Here is a 16,966-nt window from a genome sequence, read left to right as displayed (position 1 = left end):
TGCAAAGAAGGAGAGTTTTATTTCTTCTTTCCCTATTTGGATCCCCTTTATGTCTGCATCTTGTCTTATTGCTGTAGCTAGGCATTCTAATACTAGAACGAAGAGAAGTGGAGGGAGTGGGCATCCTTGTCTTGTTCCTGAGTTAAGAGGAAATGGCTTTAGTTTTTCACCATTGAGTATAATGCTGGCTGTAGGTTTGTCATATACAGCCTTTATTGTATTGAGGAATGTTCCATGGATTCCTAATTTTTCCAAAACCTTCATCATGAAGGGGTGTTGGATCTTGTCGAATGCTTTTTCTGCATCTATTGAGATAACCATGTGGTTCTTATTCTTGCTCCTGTTGATGTGATGAATAATATTAATTGATTTGCATATATTGAACCAGCTTTGCATCCCTGAAATGAATCCTGTTTGATCGTGGTGTATGATTTTTTGGATGAATTGTTGAAGTCGATTGGCCAAAATTTTGTTGAGAAGTTTTGCATCAATATTCATCAAAGAAATGGGTCTATAGTTCTCTTTCTTTGATGAGTCCCTGCCTGGTTTTGGGATGAGGGTTATGATGGCTTCATAGAATGTGTTTGGTAGTGAGCTTTCTCTTTCAATTTCATTGAAGAGTTGGAGGAGTATTGGTGTGAGCTCTGCTTTGAAGGCCTTGTAAAATTCTGCTGTAAAACTATCTGGTCCTGGACTTTTCTTAGCTGGAAGGTCTCTTATTGCTGTTTCTATTTCAATGCTTGATATGGGCCTGTTAAGATAGTTTAACTCATCTTGGTTTAGTTTTGGCATGTCAATATTTGCTAGGAAAAGGTCCATTTCTGTCAAGTTCTCAAACTTATTAGCATAAAGTTTTGAGAAGTATTCCCTTATAATGTTCTGAATCTTGGTTGTTTCCGTGGTGATGTTTCCATTCTCATCTCTGAGTTTATTAATTTGGGTGTGTTCTCTTCTTTTTCTGATAAGATTTGCTAAGGGTCTGTCAATTTTGTTAATTTTTTCGAAGAACCAACTCTTTGTTTTGTTGATTCTTTCTATAGTTTTTTTGGATTCTAATTCATTTAATTCTGATTTAATTTTGATTATTTCTTTCCGTCTACTGGATTGAGGTTTATCTTGCTGCTCTTTTTCAAGGAGGTTTAGATGTGTCATTAAATTGTTAGTTTCAGATCTCTCCAATTTGTTGATGTAGGAGCTCAGAGCTATAAACTTGCCTCTGAGTACTGCCTTTGCTGTGTCCCAGAGGAGCTGGTAATTTGTGTGTTCATTTTTGTTGAATAGCATGAACATTTGAATTTCCTTTCTAATCTCTTCCATGACCCACTCATGATTCAGCAGTGTGTTGTTCAGCCTCCATGTGATGCCAGACTTTCTTTGGTGGCTTTTGGTGTTGAGTTCTAATTTTATTCCCTTGTGGTCAGAGAGGATGCAAAGTATAACTTCAATGTTTCTGAATTTAGACAAGTTTGCTTTGTGGCCTAAAATGTGGTCTATTTTAGAAAATGTTCCATGTGCTGCTGAGAAAAACGTGTATTCTGATGCTGCTGGGTGAAATGTTTGGTAGATGTCTGTTAAGTCTAGTTGATCTATGCAGCTGTTTAGATCTGCGGTTTCTCTGTTTAGTTTTTGCCAAGTTGATCTATCTAGTGGGGAGAGTGGTGTGTTAAAATCCCCAACAATTAATGTCTTTGGATCTATATGGGATTTGAGGGAAAATAGTGTTTCTTTGATAAATTTGGGTGCTCCATTGTTTGGCGAATAGATATTTAGAATTGTAATATCCTCCTGAAGGAGAGATCCTTTAATTAGTATGTAACGACCTTCTTTATCTCTTCTCACGAATTTTAATTTGAAGTCTATTTTATCTGATATTAGGATTGCAACTCCTGCCTGTTTATGGGGGCCGTTTGCTTGGTAGATTTTGTTCCAGCCTTTAACATTGAAAATGTGTTTGTTTTTAAGGGCAAGATGTGACTCCTGCAGGCAGCAGATAGAAGGGTCTTGGTTTTTAATCCAACTAGACAGTCTATGTTGCTTAATTGGAGAGTTCAGTCCGTTAACGTTAAGAGATAGGACTGAAAGGTATTTGGGAGTTCCTGCCATGCTATTCAACTTCTTGAGGGCTGGGAAAACTGGGTTCTTCCTATGGTTCTTGGATTCTCAGTTTGGGTGCAGTTTCTTGGCCTTTATTGTGGTCTTGTTGGTTTTCTATGTGTAGGACATCTTTAAGAATCTTTTGTAGGGCTGGTTTGGTGGAGATGTATTGTTTCAATTTTTCTTTGCTATGGAAGGTTTTTATTTGGCCTTCAGTTATGAAGGAGAGTTTAGCTGGGTACAGTATTCTTGGTTGATAGTTATTTGTTTTTAGGGCATGGCATACATCATTCCAGGCTCTTCTTGCTTTGATTGTCTCTGCTGAGAAATCTGAGGTGATTCTAATTGGTTTCCCTTTATAGGTGATTAACCTTTTCTCCTTGACAGCTTTAAGGATCTTTTCCTTGGTCTGAGTTGATCCTGTGTGGATTATAATGTGACGGTGGGATGTCCTATTCTGGTCTGGTCTATTTGGGGTTCTAAAAGCTTCTTGTATCTGAATAGGCCTATCTTTTTGTATGTTTGGGAAGTTCTCTGCTAGGATCCTGTTAAACAAATTTCCTAGACCATTAACTTCTGTTTCTAGGTGCTCCTCTACACCCATTATCCTTAGATTGGGCCTTCTGATGGTGTCTTCCAGGTGTTGGATAGATCTATCATATTTCTTGGACTTGTCTTGGATGGTTGTATGTTCTTTCTCTATAATATCTAGGCTGTCTTCAATCCCTGAGATTCGATCTTCTGCATGGTCTAACCTGCTGTCAAGACTCTCTACTTTGTTTTTTATCTCTTTTCCTTCTAATTGGTCAGCTTTGATGGCTTCAAGTTCTTTGTTGAAGCTCTGTTTTAGGTCTTGTATGAATTTCTTTACTTCCTTAATTTGGTGTTCAGTGTTTGTTCTCAAATCACTTAGTTGATTGGTTATGGTTTCTTTGGACTCCCATTCCTTCTGTTGGGTTCCATTCAGCATTCCCTTTGTAGTCTCCCTGACTTCCTTCAGCTCTTTGTTAATGGATTCCATGAATGCCTTTAGTGATCTTTGTGTATTCTCTACCTGGTCTCTCAATTCCTGTATTACTCTTTGATTAGCTTCCTCCCGTTCGTGGGATTCCTGTAGTTCTCTTTCTTCCCATTTGTGGGATTCCTGCAGTTCTCTTTGAGTGTTCTCAGCCTGCTCATGCCATTCCTCCCTTTTTCTTTGAGTATTTTCAAGTTGTTCACGCAAATCCTGTATCAGTTTTTGAGTAGCTTCCTCACGCTTATGATATTCCTGTATAAGCTTTTGGGATGCCTCCTCTCTCTCCCTTTCATGCTCATACAGAATCCTTTGTAAGTTGTCAAACTTCTCATTTATCATGTTTGCCAGTAGTGTTTGTAGAGCTATTTGGGAACTCTCCTCTGGATTATTCATTGTCTGTTCTGACCCCTGATAATCAAGATTGGGAATTGAGATATCCGGATTTGCCATTTTTCTTGTGTTTTTCTGGCTTACTCTGCCCATTTGAGATGAAAATAGCACCAGTTTTGTGCTAGAACACTATCTTAAGGCAACCATCAACCAAAGTTTGCATTTGTACAGTCAATAGTCTACAGATACAATCTAGTTCAACAGATACATCTATTCAACATCAAACAACTATATGTTAATGGGCTTCGAACCGCAGAGAAGAATTTGGAAAACCAGAAATTATTAGGGTTAGGGAGAAATATGGGTAAAAATAGGAATAGATTGGTGTGGGGAGGCACAGGGAGAGTTAACTATGTCCTAATCCCAATGCAGGAAATAGGTTGGGTAGGATGCAAGTAGAGAGAGAGAGAGAAAGAAGAAAGGGAAAGGGAAATGAAAAGAGACCAGAAAAAAATAGAAACATAAAAATTAATATTATTATGGAGATTAAAAGAGCATCTATTTAGAGAGGAATGTGAGTATATTAAGAGAAGGGAAGGGACATAGAGGAGAAGTGAAAAACTTTAAAAAATGCTTAAAATATTATATAGGTATAAAGAGGTAGTACTGCTATTAAGAAATTTAAGTCTCAGAGGTTTTGAATTGAGTAATAAATTTGTGGATTAAGTGTGTACACAATGGGGTTAACTACGGGTTTATCTGAGTATGTGCAGGACAAGGGTTAAGTCACATAAAGAAGATCAAAAGAGAGGAAAAGGTGAAAAGGATAAGAAAGGGAGAAAAAAAGATCAGAAGTTCAGTAGAGCTAGACAAAAAACAAAAAGATAGTTAAGAAAGAAAGAAAAAGAGAAAGAAGACTAGAAAAGAAAGGAAAACGCACATTCACGTATTCCTAAAATAAAAATTATAAGAGGAAAAAAAAGTTACTGGAAAACAATTATTTTTTCAAAAAAGGCAAAAATTAAAGATTAATAAAATTTTTAGAAAAGGAAAAAAAATTTATATATATATAAGGTACCAAAAAAAAAAAAAGAGGAGAAGAAGAAGAAGAAAAAAAAATAGTTCTTTGATTTTTTTTTTTATTTTTTTGGGAGGGATGGGAAGAATCCTGTATCTCCCTTTTGTCTGTAACCAGCCTCTTGTTGGAGTCTCTGGTCAGCTTGAGGTCCTATGGCTTGATTGGTTTCTTAAGTCAGTTTGTTCGAACAGGCAGAAAAATGCTCTGCTTTACCCAAGATTTTGAGATCCCCCTCCCAGATTAGTTTAATGGGAGGGTGATCTGCTTTGAGAATCACAAAAGAGGGGGATGCAGTGGTGAGGCTAGGTTCTGGGTAGAGTTGAGGCCTTTCAACAATCAGTAGATTTTCCCTGGAGCTATTTTGTGAAAAAAACTCACAGAGCCCAGCCTGGAGCCATTCTCAGGGTTTCTGTTTTTCAATTGATTGTGGAGGCTGCTAAAGGGAGGGGCAGCCTCTGGCTCTGGTTACCCAGTGAGGAAAGCCACTCCAATGGCTGACGCCTGAGCTGGGTGACTTTTCCCTGGATGGAGCTGAGTCTGGCAGGTCACTTCGCCGTTAAGTTCTTGTGACCTGCTAAATGACTCGTTTTATTCCAAGGTCTGGGTTGGAGCTGGCAGCTCCTCGGAGCTTTGTCGGTATCCAAGATAGAGATCACCGGTGCTGGGGGGGAGGGGTGGCCTTCCCTCCTCTGCTCCCTGAGAAGGAGTGAGGACGTCGGGCTTGTACTCACGCCGAGTCTTGCATCCTGGGTCGTCTCTGGTCTGCAAACTGCAGGATGAAGATGTCCGCTCCTTGTCGGTTCTTGCTGGTGTTGAGTAGAATCCGCTCGCCCGCTGCGTCTGGCTCCTTCGTCCCGGACTATCTGTGTGAGCGCTCAGGTATGGCCCCGGCTGCGGTCTCCGCCGTGATCCTGCCGCCGCCGCCGCGGCTGCTGGCAGGTGCTCAGATGTGTCTCCTTGCCTTGGCTTCCCCTCTCTTGTCTAACTCTCTGTCCTGTGATGGCACACTTGGTGTGATTCTCTGGCTTAGGACTGTTCACTGGAACTCTAAAACTGCTTTCTATGCGAGAGCTTGTTCAGATTCCAGCTTCTCCTCCGCCATCTTCCCGGAACCTCAGGCTGAGTACATTTCTTATCAAGCATTGTTGCCTCCTCCTTTGTTTCCCCTTCCCATCCCTTCCTATCTACCCCCTCCCCCCGCCTCACCTACCCCCTTGCCCCCACCAAAGTTGTAAAGTTCGTTTTTCAACATAATGATTTGTACATCTCATTGTTGCAATGGGTCCACCTGTATCCCTATTTAAACAATTTGTTTTTTCCCTTCCCCTCCACAAATTATACCAACATCAAATACAGTGAAAGCAGGAGTTATATCGTTGGGGATGGACATACAAAGCAACAAAGAAATCATCTTATAAATATGTTAGAAACAATCACATGAAAGCAAAAACATTTGAGTCCTTATCCTGGGGTTCATTTCGCCTAACATCAACTTATCTGACCTTTTCTGCTTGTCTCAGACATATACTAGTTATTGCAAATAAGGGAAACCATGGGACCTATGTTTCCTTGAGCCTGGCTTACTTCACTTAAAGAAATCTTTACTCAGGAGGCTGAGATCTCATGATTGCAGTTCCAAGCCATCTCAGGCAGGATAGTGTGTGAGACTCTAATTTCCAAGGAACTACAAAAAAAAAACCACCAAAAAACACAAACAAACAAACAAACAAATGAGCAAAAAATCCCAGCCAGGAATAGAACTGTGGCTCAAGTGGTAAAGTGCTAGACTTGAGCAAAGGAAGCATAGGGATGGCATCTGGACCCTGGGTTCAAGCCTCAGGACTAGCACCAAAACACACATGAACACACATCCACATCCCCCCACACACACACATGAAAACACATGCGTGCATGTGCTCACACAAAATCCAGCTAGATAGGGTGGCATGTGCCTGTCATTCAAGCTATTGCAGGAAACATAATTAGGAGAGCTGTGATCCAGACTGGCCTGGGGAGAAAAGTGCATTTTTATCTCAAAAATAACTACAGCAAAAAAGGGCTGGAAGCAAATTCAAGCACTAGTATACTTGAGTTCAAAGTCCAGCACTACCAGAAAAAAAAATAAGAAAGTGTCTTAAGGAGGAAATAATTGTGCTGCAGAAAATATTTTTCAGGTCCGAAAGCTACCCAGGAGGGAGAAACTAAGGGTGGAGGGGGAGAGGCTGACTCAGGGAAGGATGTGAGAAGAGGTGGGTAATGAGAACAAAGCAAGGGCAGCAAGCTAGAGAGTCTATTCCTGAAAATGTTCCCAGTGGCAGAATGGTATTCTGGAAGTGCTGGGGTTGGGTGCCCAGGCTCTGTGCATGCTTGACCAGTGCCACACCCTTGAGCAATGTTGCCAGGCCCCTCTCCACCCCAGTGGCAAAATGGGAAAAGGATATTAAAGAGCAGAGACCAATCATTAAACATAAAATTTCTTAATGTTTGAGAGCTGCAGTCCCAAAGCTGCAGGAGGTAACCTGTCTGCCAAGCCTCCAGCTTCTCCTTCTATTTTTATCCCTCACCAGGCCTGATGCATGACTCAGGACTGAGTCATGCTTCCCAAAGGAAACGCTGCCTCAGGAACATCACCGCACTCCCCCCCCCACCCCCACCCCGCCCGCCCGTTTCAGCAGAAGGATCACCAAAGGACTTTCCATCTTGCATGGAAAGTCATGAATTCCTCACACGTTCTGCCAGCTGGGGACAACACTGTCTTTTCTCCAGGGCCACATTCTGGGACTGAGTTCTGAAGGGTCATGTAGGGCCCCCAGCTCAAAAAGTCTCTCGTAGGAATTTAAGGCTGCACTTGCACTTTCTTAAAACTATCAATAACACCATCTTTGAGTCCTGCTCTGTGAGTGAACAGGCTGGCAGAGAGCATGCATGAGCAGAGGCCAGATGTGCAGTATGTATGTCAGATCTTTGCCCTTGACCTCCCTCTCCCAGGGAGCAGTGAAATACACTGAAAGTAGAGAAAGCTCAGGGGTTCTGAGGGCATTGAGCAAGACTCACAGTGACTGGGAAAAGCCTGGTTAAACAACACACAGACACATGTAAGGCACCACACTTTTCATTCTTACCAGCATTCGCTTCCATCACAGAGAAATGTCCTGGTGACCAAGGGCCCTCTCCTATCTTTCACTGACCTGATAGCAGAGAAATGCACAGCTTTCTGAAAACCAGCTGTAAGTAGGAGGTGGGAGGAAAGTTCTAAAATGTCCCTTTAGTATGAAGGAATGTAGCCTTTAAAATTAAATACCACAGAACAGAGAAAAGACATCTGAGCAGTAATCCTAACTGCTGACACAGATAAGCCTTGAATTTAATGGAAGTTCATTCATCACTGGAGCAGAGTCACAGCTGACGAGCAGCTGTGATGGGAGAATCTAGAAGTATTCTTTCTCACAGTCCCATCACCTTGGTGCCATAGCTCTGCCATCCTCTGCATTAGTCTAGAAGCACTTGGAGGATCTTGTGGGAAAGGGTTTTTGGGGTCAGGCCAAAGAGTGGCACACAGCATAATCTGCTCACATCCTAGAGGCTAATGCTCAGTCACATGGGCCACTAGTAGCAAGGGGGTCTGGGAAATGTAGTCTTTCCTATATGACCTGGAAGAAGAGGAAATGGGTTTGGTGGACACAGGCCAATGAAGAACTAGACAAGGCCTTTAATAGAGGGGACAGCATAGGCACAGAGGGAATAATGATGTGTTATGAATAGGGGATACAAGCTACTTGGGGCTGTCAGAATGCTAGGAGAAAGGAGAGGTAGCAGATGGAAAGGCAGGGGTATGGTGTTCAGCCTCCTCTCTTGTATGGGACTTTGTGATGGGTGGAAGATTTATTTATGTTATGTAACAGGAGTTACATAACATGGCTTGTTGAGATGATTTGCCCTCTAGAAGGGCAGCCCCAAGGATTACAGTGGAGCTGAAAAATTCCTGCCCTATCATGGTATCACAGCTTATGGAAGGACATAGCTTAGTACATTGCTTTCACGTTGAGGAGGACTTGGGTATGAATGAACCAGCTCTAAGACCAGGTGTGAGGCAAAAATACTGAACTGTTTTTAAATCAAAAGAAATTTTCAAACCCAAATTTTTAAAATTTTATGCACTCATTACTCAGTGGACATAGAGAGAGAGTCAGCCCCAAGTTCTTGTCTTTTGTGTTTAAATCATGTGATCTGCTGAGAAGTTCCTTGGTTTACTTTAGGAAAAAAATGTACCCCACCCCCTCAAAAAAAAAAAAGCAAAGTAAAACTGAATGTGCTTAATTGAAGCAATAAAGTGGAAAAGGTGAGATTGGTTGAAAGGTGGCATGTGTTTAGTGGTGATTGGTCAGTGCTATAGGAAAATGCATCCTGAACATGCATAGTTTCTTCTCAGTGAGGTCTCCTTGGAAATGCCTGTGGATATAAAGGTTTATAATATTGCACAGCAGGTAATACTTGATAATCATATGTAACTGTTAATACCTTATTCATTTATTGTGCTAGATGTGTGTCATTCTTTTAGAATGTAATCTTGTGTACTAACAAAAAAAATAGCAGCAGCTGATTAAGCAGTGTACCTACCAATGGATTATACCTATAATTAGCTACACAGGAAGCTGAGATCCAGAGGATCACAGTTTTAAACCAGCCCCCAGGGAAAAAAGACCTTGAAACCCCCAAAAATAGCCAGCAAAAAGCCAGACTTTAGGCATGGCTCACGTGGTAGAGCACCAGCCAATCAAGAAAACAAAGTAAGCCAACCAAGGTCCAGGCCCTAAATTCAAATTCCAGTACTGGGAATAACAACCACAAACATGTTCCCGGCACAACAGTATCTATGTATATAGTTTGCCAGCCATAGCCCATGTATCTTCTGTTTACTGAAGTATCTTGTGTTTACTGATGGCATCGAGAGGACACCATGAATGGCTGAGATGGAGCATTGCTGTTTGTGTAAATACACTCTAGTATGTTTCCTCAGTGATGAAATCATTGAGCAACGCTCTTCCCAGAATGCAGGTTTATAGAACTGGATGTAGGGGAGAAAGTGGAAGAAGTCTCGCAGTAATCTGAGAACCGTGAGCAGGAAAAATGAGTCTTGGGTAGGTTAACACAGCAGCAGTGAGGCTACAGAGCTCTTCCTTGATACAAGCTTCCTGGAATCTCCCTGGCTCAGGTGCAGACGCACCAGGTATGAAGAACTAGTGGTGTATTAAGGGGGGGGGTGGTACTTATGCACATAGGCACATGAGCTCCTTGCTTAACTTGACTCTTAGCAAGCCTGTTAATTAACTGCTTTCCCTGAAAATAGCTGCCCACATTCTTTTGTTGTTGTTGTAGGTTGTGGGTCTTAAACTCTGGGCCTGGGCTCTGTCCCTGAACTCTTCAGCTCGAGGCTAGTGCTTTACCACTTTGAGCCATAGTGCCACTTCCAGTTTCTGGTGGTTTATTAGAGATGAGTCTCATGGACATTCCTGCCCAGGCTAGCTTTGAATAGATCTCAGATCCTAGCCTAGCTAGGATTACAGGCGTGAGCCACCAGCACCTGCCTGCCCCAGGTTTTTATTGTGCTGTTTAAAAAATACCTGAAGAAGAAGATTAAAAAGAGAGAGAGAGAGATCAAAACCTTCTATGGATTCAATGGTTCTCCTGAGACCATCATGCTTGGTGGGAGTGGATTAAAGGGTGAAGAAATCAGCCATCTACACGAACTAAGTCTAGCCAAGGCAATTGTTGCTGTCTGCCTGGGCTTGACAAATCAATTGATCTATTACAGTGTTCCTGAGTTTGCTGAGAGGAAGAGCTCTCAGCTTTCCTGCACCAATATATCCTAGTATTGAACGCCAGTAAAAGGTTATCAGTGATCATAAGCAAAAGAGCCTTTCCCTAGCATGGCTTCTCAGCACTTAATTGCTCTTGGCGGCAGATGCAGGGAGGAAGGAGGCTGCTAAGCCTCCCTTAGTGCTGCTGTCTGGTCACCAGCTGTAGCCTGTGTGCATTACACTGCTGAAGGACACTGGCTAATGACACCACCTTCCTTCTGTGTTCCTTCCTGTTTCATCCCTGCCGGCTACCCCGTTAGCCATGGCCATGTGATTCTGAAGTTCCATTCTTCCAAGCAAAATTTCCCAAAGCCACCTGAATGGATGTTCCATGTGCTCACAGAGCAGGGATCCCGTGAAACAGGGAAGTGTGGGGACCCTTCATTCAAAAAAGATGGGAAAAACATCATTCATTGGTATTAAAGAAAGACCTCTTTCCTTTCCTCTACAGTTTCTCCTTGTCTTGTCATGGTATGTTTTTTAGCTACTTTTGAATATTATTCGAGATAAAGGAGGAAAATTCAACCTTTCAAGCATTATCCTGACTCTTTTATTTACAGTTGGGTTGTGCCACATTTTTAAACACAATTATAAGATTTAAATACAAATAGGAAAGCATTTACCTCTCTTTTGTGAAATTGCACAAATCACACAATTCAGGTTTCAGAGTTGATACATCTATCTATCTATCTACCTATCTGTCTGTCTGTCTGTCTGTGTCTGTCTGTCTGTCTAGCTATCTATCTAACTGATCTGTTTATATCTTCAGTTTTCCCCGAAGAGTAGAAACACTGCCCCAAAACACAAACCAAAGACAACTCTGTGCTCTTACTGCATTTCTTGAAATGTATACAATCTAGTTTTCCCAATACTCAGCTTTCAGTATTCTGATAAGGACGAAGATTCTGAAAAGAAATAGAACTATGGTGGTCTTCTTTTTCCTCTTTTCTTCTAGTTCACCATTTTTTTTTTCAAAATTGGGGTCAGTCACTGCAGGAAAATGACAAGAGGAAGAGAGGCTGTGTCAGGTTTCTGGGGTCATTCATGCTCCACACTCTCCCCTCCTCACTTTGCTACAGATGGAACATTTGTTTGCACTCATGTTAACAGCAGAGCTCACATGCATGTCAGTCCACCAGGACTCCACCCTCTGGCTGCCTTCTCTAAAGCTAGCTGTGAGATGGAGCCTTGTGGATTCACAGACAGGAGACACTGCATGTGTCTTCTCTGCCCATTCTTTTTGTTCCAATGTTCTGTTGGGCTGGATCATGGTTTGAGGCCATCCCAGGCAAGGAAGTCTATGAGAGTCCATCTCAACCAATAAAAGCTGGGTAGTGGTGCAAACCTGTCATCCCAGCTCTGTGGAAAGCATAAATAAGAGAATCACAGTCCAGGCCAATCAGCTTTTGTTCTATCAGTTGAGCTACAAAACCCAGACATTTTGTTCTGGGTTTCATTTTTAGGATAGTCTCCCTAATTTTGCTTGGGCTGGCCTCCAACTCTTCACCCTCCTATATCTGCCCCCTGCTCAGCAATTACTCCTGGATAGTTTTTTTTTTAATTTTTAATGACATAAATATATTCAGATTGGGGAAGGGAAGAAGATTTAGGAAGCTAAAGAATAAAGGTTCTTTCTAGTTAACTTCAATTCTGTTGATTCCTCTCAGTTCTGCTTCTCCAGTACTGTAAGCCAAAGAGGTAGAGACACTGGGCAAGGTGAGGAACAAAGGGCACTTGGGGAAAAGGGAAGTCATTTCATTGAACACTGTAGTCCAATTCAAGTGTCAGTCCATTTTCTTTCAAAAATTCTCTCAAGTTAATAATACCCCGATACACTGATTCTAGATCAACTAGAAATAACAACCAAATTTGTCACTGGCTCTTTTTATGAAATAAATCTCTTGTGGTACCTCTTTCATTATCTCCCTTTTCTATCCCTTGGCTTTTTTCCCACCAACTCCCAAGACAACTGGAGGAAGAGAGATTTATCACTAGCATAACAGCAATTAGGTCTGCATTATTCTCTATGTCTTTCTCTTTATCCACAGTTTATGATTCTCATTCATCAATGTATCTTTGTTGAGCACGTGTGTCAGGCTCTGTTCTAGAACATTCAGAGGTGACAGTGAACAAAATAGAGGAAGAAACCTCTGCTGGGGGAATTTACTTTCTGGAGGAGAGATAGGAGGACCATGTGTCATAATATACACTTAGGTGTGTTTGCTATGGTAAATCAGAATGAGTGTCATGTGGGTAAGCAGAGGAAGGTATGGAGGACATGTAGCTATGTGGTAGTGTTTGTAGGACTTCTGATGTGGACGATGGACTTGGTCAGCTCCATGAGTCCTTCCATATCCATTCCTTACTTTTTTCTTAACTGAGCCCTATATGGGCTGTGCCAAGAGTTTCTCTTGGAATGGCCTCAGCCTTCCTGTTGCCTTAGTCCAATAGATAACACTAGAAAGACAATAAAGGCAGTTGCACATGGAGATCGGGGTATTGAATCTGGCACAAAATAGCCCCTGCCATCAAGCTTCTTTCTTGCTACCCTATAGTTTGGCAGTGGGCCTGATTCTCAGGAGGGTGTCAGCTCTTTCTGGACACCAGTAACTGTGTCCTCAGACTTGGTTTCCAATAAGTACTCTCTGCTATTGCTGATCCCATCGTGTTTCTCAACCCATTGTTGTTTGTCATTAAGCCTACCAACACTTCTGTAAAAAATTCCCCTTCATTCTGCCCTCCAGTTATCATCTGAATGCATCTGAATGTTCTGTTTCCCATTGGAATCTTGACTTACATAGTGATTTGTCCTTGGAAGAGTGGCTCTAGATAGATACTCCATTGCTTGTATTTGAGGGATTAAGAGCTAACCTCTGTAGGAAGAGAAAGGAGAGAGAGAGAGAGAGAGAGAGAGAGAGAGAGACAGACAGACAGACAGACAGACAGACAGACACAGAGACAGAGAGAGATAGAGAGACAGAGACAGAGAAAGAGAAAGAAACAGACACAGACACAGACACAGAGAGCGAATGTACTGCAATCTATGGCATGCCAAAGTACATCTTCTTACTTAGTATTTATGCTTTATTTTTCCTCTTCCCCAAATACATTGAGAATGACAGTGGATAAATACAACTGGAAGAATATCTACATTAGTTCCCTACCCAGGGAAACAAGGATTATTTTGATAATTAAAACCAAATGGAAGCTCACACACACACACAATAATCCTAAAGCAATATGGCACCTTGGAGACAGAGAATGCTTGGTGCCACCATCAGACATGGGAGACAAAGCAAGAACTAGTTCTTCCCACTTTCATTTTTCTGTCGGTTGGCTGGTTAAAACATCAGATTTAGATCTTAGAGAACAATCATGGATTGTCCTAGACTTAAACACTTCATAGCTGAGGTATTGGATGTGCCATTTTCAATGCAGCAAATTATGATGTACTTTTGACATCTAGTTTTCAGCTATGATTTGTGAAAGTCCTCAATAAACAGGTGGGAAAATTCATGGTCATCCACTCTCCTTCCTCACCCACTTTGGAGTTGGTTCAATGAGCGCACATTCAGGATGACCCTCCCTGCGCCCACAGAAAAGGGACAAAACTAGAGGCTTGACATGGGCCGCTCACCCTCAAGGCTGATTTGGTGATCACTCACTTGTGCAGTGCTCTAACACCAGAGGCCAACTGAGTCCCTAATGAAATCCTGTCTGTGTGATAGACTGTGATTTATGCTCATAGCAGTAGATATAGATATAAATAGGCATTTGGCTTTCTGCAAACGTTCTGCAAGTATTCCCACTTGTGGACCAAGGGATGCCTTCTTCTTTGATACAGACTCTCACAAAATGTTGAGCATCGAGGCCTCCTCCTAGGTGGAGATGAAGGAGGTGTGCCATGGGCTTTTGCCTTTAGCATTTACTATTCTCTCCTGCAGCCCAGGAACAGATAGATTGACAAGTCATTGCAATGGCCAGATGGAGTCCTCTGAATGCATTTTAAACTATTAGCCAGTATCTGGTACCACCTTCCTGTAACAAGAATCCAGGGTTCTAGAAACGGAAGGGAGTAGGAGGGGCTGGATGAATGTTTAATATTATCTCACGTTGGTGTCAGTGTCTGCCCAGAAATCAGAGTCAGCATTTAGAGAAGTTGAACCTATTCCTAGGCCATTTTGGAGCTCTTTATCCTGATGGACAACAAACAAAGAAGGTGGTAGTTACTGGATGGGATGGGCAATGGGAGTGAAGTTGTCAGATCAGCTTCCAAAAATACTGTAATTATGTCTAAAACAAACAGAAGTAAATGTTCAAACAAACTGATATCAGTTTGTGATGTCCCACAAAAAGAAGTGGGTACAGATAAACATTGTTCTAAGGGATTTCTTCTTTGTTGGGGACATGAAGGACACAGTGCTAAGAGTTGTTTGTAGGTAATTATCCTATCCTATCTCTTCCAGGACACTATTGGCCAAGATGCTTTCCCATTCTGGCACCTGGTCGTTGGAATCTGCCAGGTTTCCTCAGCCATCCTATAATTTGTTTTTCCTTTTCTACATAATCTTTATTCATAGCCACATCAGGGGTTGATGACTTGCCCATAAAGTACACACTGTGCCAAGACACATACAAGCTTTAGCCAAGACTTACAACAGTTGCCAAGATTTTTAGTTAGGGGAAGGAGGCAACTTGTGTTCTTCCTACTTGCAATACTTTTATATCGATCCTTGTTCCAGGACAACTCTAAACCCCACAAGGATGCGCTGACTTCACACACAGGGAAATGATCACCAAATCCCATAGCCTCCAGTGGTTTCCAGACATCATGCAATTGCAGTTCAGGAATATGAAGGTCATGGGGTCAGGAGTGCTGAAGAAATAAATAACAGCCAATGTTAGCCAAGTGCAGCTTAGTTTTTGCCTGTCACTGAAGGTAGAGAGGCTTGGTGCCTGTGTCTGAAGGCACAGAATGGCATCCAAGAAATCTGCAAAATAGCACTAGAAACCAAGGGCAAAGGAAATCTGTGATTGTGCCAACTAGAACAGAGATCCAGCTGCAATGGTCAGAAGGCCACTGTTCACTTCTAAGGTGATGCTACCTGTTCAGTTTTGTTATGAATGACCAGGTCCTGTGACTTTACATAGTACTTACTAATTAGATGCCTTCACGGTCCATACTGTCTGATGGTATTTCTATTTGGTTAGAGCTTACATCTAGAAAGTAATTCCTAATGTTGGCAACTACTAGTTATGGGACCTAAGGCCAGCTGCATAATCATGCCAAATTTTTAGTGTTCTCATTTTTTAGAGTAAGAATCATAGCTACTTGATAAGGATGTTATAAGGAGTAAAGAAAGATATGTTTGTAAGGCACCTAAGATAGTATCCATTGCATAGTCAATGGTGACTGTGGTGTTGGTAATGATGGTGATGGTGAAGGCATATTCTCCAGGGTCCTATGGGAGAAAAAATTCACATAATCTTGGGATTTCTCTCCTTTTATTGATGTGATTTTCATTAACTAGTCTGGGCAAGAGCCACACTAAGCCACCTAAGAATAACAAGAAGAAGTATACAGTTAATTCATTGGTATTGAATATAGTCAGTACCAAAGTATCAGAGAGTACCTGTATGAGAAGAGAAAGAACCACTGTATCTAGACAGAATACTCATAGGAAAATTACAAAAATTAGGGGACTAGGAGGAACTAGAAAAAGAAAGAGATAAAGAAGAGAGGAAGGGCTGGGGAGGTGGCTCAGTGGTAGAGCACTTGCCTTGCAAGCCTGAGGCCCTGGGTTCGATTCCTCAGCACCACATAAGCAAAAAGAAAAAAGCCAGAAGTGGCGCTGTGGCTCAAGTGGTAGAGTGCTAGCCTTGAGCTGAAGAGCTGAGGGACAGCGCCCAGGCCCAGAGTTCAGGCCCCACGACTGGACCCAAAAAAATAAATAAAGGAAAAGGAGTTAAAAAAAATTAAAAAAAAAAAGAAGAGAGGAAAACAGCCCGAAACATATTTCTAAGTAGAAGGGGGAAATGATTCAGAGAGGATATTTGTAGAGGAGCCATATAGCAAAGACTGGGAATGTCTCAGAGCTTTGTAGGAAGAAATCTCAGTTTCATTAGATCAGTTTCCATGAGGTGGTGGCATGTTCCAGTTGATTAAAATCACTTATTTATGATGATTAATATATTAACTTGTATTAATAAAGAGATTTATGATAAGTAATTGATACGTGCAATTGTGGAGAATGGCTTAGCAAGCCTGGAGCCTGTGAGGCACGTGGACCTGAAGACAGACCAGAATTCCATGAGCACCAACGGAAACTTGTCCACAGTTAGAGAGTGAGGATGGAAGATCCAAGAAGAATGGAGAGCTGGCAGCCTGGCAATCTCTAGTGCAGGAATGGCTTATAAAATCTTCCAGCTGATGGAATTGGGCCATCTTAAGATCATCTCCCTTTTGAGGAAACTAAAATCACACCTGCGCAATCCCTATTTGCCTGAGTAACAGAGAGAATGTGGAAATGGCCACTTCATCCCTCTGTCTACTAACTCTCATGAGAAAATATTCCTACCTTAATTGGA

This window comes from Dipodomys merriami, unplaced genomic scaffold (assembly GCF_024711535.1).
Source record: "Dipodomys merriami isolate MVZ:Mamm:240054 unplaced genomic scaffold, mDipMer1.0.p SCAF_94, whole genome shotgun sequence".
NCBI lineage: Eukaryota > Metazoa > Chordata > Mammalia > Rodentia > Heteromyidae > Dipodomys > Dipodomys merriami.
This window is presented reverse-complemented; position numbering follows the sequence as displayed.